Here is a 2,668-nt window from a genome sequence, read left to right on the forward strand (position 1 = left end):
TCAAATCGGTTATCCCAGGTCCCTATGTCTGCACTGAAATCTGTTACTTCTGCCAACTTTTCTAATGGGCCTGTTTTAGCAGGGACTGATGGAAGTGTGTATTCTCCGGGGGGTCAGCCAATGCTAACTACTGCTGCTAATACTCTGACATCTATCTCTTCTGGAACTGATTCAGTTCTCCAGGACATGAGTTTAACTTCAGCAGCTGTCGAACAAATCAAGTCTAGCCTTTTTATCTATCCTTCAAATATGCAAACTGTGCTATTGAGCACAGCACAAGATCTGCCCTCCCAGACAGATCAGCAAAACCTGGGGGATATCTTCCAGAATCAGTGGGGTTTATCATTTATCAATGAGCCCAGCGCTGGCCCTGAGACTGTTATTGGAAAGTCATCAGATCATAAAGTGATGGAAGTAACATTTCAAGGGGAATATCCTGCCACTTTGGTTTCACAGGGTGCTGAAATAATCCCCTCAGGAACTGAGCATCCTGTGTTTCCTAAGGCATATGAGCTGGAAAAACGGACTAGTCCTCAAGTTCTGGGTAGTATTATAAAATCTGGGACTACCAATGAAAGTGAAGCCTTATCCTTGGAACCCAGTCATATAGGTGATCTGCAAAAAGCAGACTCCAGTAGTCAAGGTGCTTTAGTGTTTCTCTCAAAGGACTACGAGATAGAAAATCAAAATCCTTTGGCCTCTCCTACGAATACCTTGTTAGGCTCCACCAAAGAACAGAAATACCAGAGAGGCCTAGAAAGGAATGATAGCTGGGGTTCTTTTGACCTGAGGGCTGCTATTGTATATCACACTAAAGAAATGGAATCTGTTTGGAATTTGCAGAAGCAAGATCCCAAAAGGATAATCACTTACAATGAAGCCATGGATAGTCCAGATCAATGAAGGTAGCAGGACCAGACTGCCTATTCGTAACCTTTCTGCAGCATTAAGAGCCACTGTTCATGGGGGACGCAAGGCTTTTATGCTCCTAGATCTTCGCAGCAGAGGAACCATAAGTAGAATCACAGGATAATATATACAAATATATATAGTTATTTTAAAAAAAGGCAACTGAAAGTAATTAGATTTCTTAAGGAATCAAAAATTATTTCAAGAGACTACACATGGTTATTTAATCTCCAGTACTGAATAGTTCCCCCGCCCTTTTGTTAGATTTTGTTTTTAAAGAGTGAATGCAAGTGATTAATGAATACAGACTTAACACGCGTGGTTCTAAAGTTCCTGCTGTCATCAACTTGGGCAACATATATGACCCACTGGAAAGGCAAATCCACTTAAAAGATCTCTGTCTTGTTCTGTGACTAAAGTGATACACTAATCACAGGGGAACCCAGAACGATTCAACATTTTCCTCACTCGTCCCTTGATCTTTTGGCTTTACTTTGACCCCTGCGAGAATGCTGGATAAATGCCTTGAAGTTTGCAGGGGTAAAAAAAAATTATTATATTTTTTTTAAAAAAAATTTTTAAGTGACTATGATTTGCATGTCTTGCCAGGAATTAAGCTCAGCCTCTGTGGGGTGTTGGGGAAATACTTTTCTTTCTTTTTATTTTTTTTGTGGGGTGGGAAATAAGGGAGGGCATTAAAGTTCTATGATTCTGGAATTAAAAAAAAAAAAAGAATACTGTAAATGTGGATACAGTTCCACTATTCCTCCTCCATGCCATGAGATAGTGTTATTAGCATGAGCAGTTATAAATCCATTGGCTTCCTTACTCTAACTTAAGTTTTCGATGTTCCTATGCTGATGAGCGAAACCAACAAGGCTCCAATCAATGACGCTTCCATAGGAAATATTAATTAAAACTTATCTTTGCTCTATTCAACATTGTTTCCAATGGATCCATACTCTAAGAAAGATAAAGGAAGCAGCTGACAGGGAGGAATATCAAGATAATCTGAAGTTGTTACTGGTATCTCCATGAAAACTATATCCTTGAAACATCTACTAGAGAGATATATTATTACCCAAAACTTTATAAAGCCAATGAACAACTTTTAACAAGAGAGTATTAGAAACATATGCCCAATAGCTGGTATTATCTGCCATTCTTCGTCCTCGTCAAAGTGTGGCCTCTTGACTCATCCTGGGGTTTCACGTTCCTGGAGGGTACCCAAGCAGTTCTGATCCTGTAGAGATATAAGCAAATCCTCGCCCCCACCTAATAACAAATCCTTTTTTCCATTCATTAGTTAGAGGTTCCTTATAATATATAGGTTGATTCAATTCTTTAGAGGATTGTAATACCCAAAGTCTCTCAGAGCTGGAGTTTCTCCTTTTTCATTAGCATTTTAAAATTAAAAGTAAATAAGGCTTTTTGTAAAAGAGTTCAAGGAGATGATATCCCATCTCCCCCGTTCTGTTTTTTCAAATAGTTTGTAAAGTCAAATTAGCCCTTTCTATTATAGCTTGTCCTGCAATAACATAATAATAGCATAAAATTCAGCCTGTTGAACAGAAGTCAAGTTAGTTTTCACTACTTTGTATCTTTACCATTAGTATATCCTGCATAACCCATCTTATTTGCATCCACATAATAAGTATCTGCTTGCAAAAGTGGTTTTTACTTATACTAATAGTATTGAATTCATCCCTTTACATGATTTCCTTTTTTAATTACAAACATTGCAAAGTTGCAAGGACTA

The 2,668-nt window shown here is 38.2% G+C and overlaps 1 pseudogene; it reads left to right on the forward strand.

The window, feature by feature from the left end:
* Positions 1 to 3: 3 nt before the first annotated feature.
* LOC102871082 lies at positions 4 to 903 on the forward strand (annotated as a pseudogene).
* Positions 904 to 2,668: the final 1,765 nt, after the last annotated feature.

Source organism: Elephantulus edwardii, unplaced genomic scaffold (genome assembly GCF_000299155.1).
Source record: "Elephantulus edwardii isolate Elephantulus edwardi_28Jun2011 unplaced genomic scaffold, EleEdw1.0 scaffold00063, whole genome shotgun sequence".
Classification (NCBI taxonomy): Eukaryota; Metazoa; Chordata; class Mammalia; order Macroscelidea; family Macroscelididae; genus Elephantulus; species Elephantulus edwardii.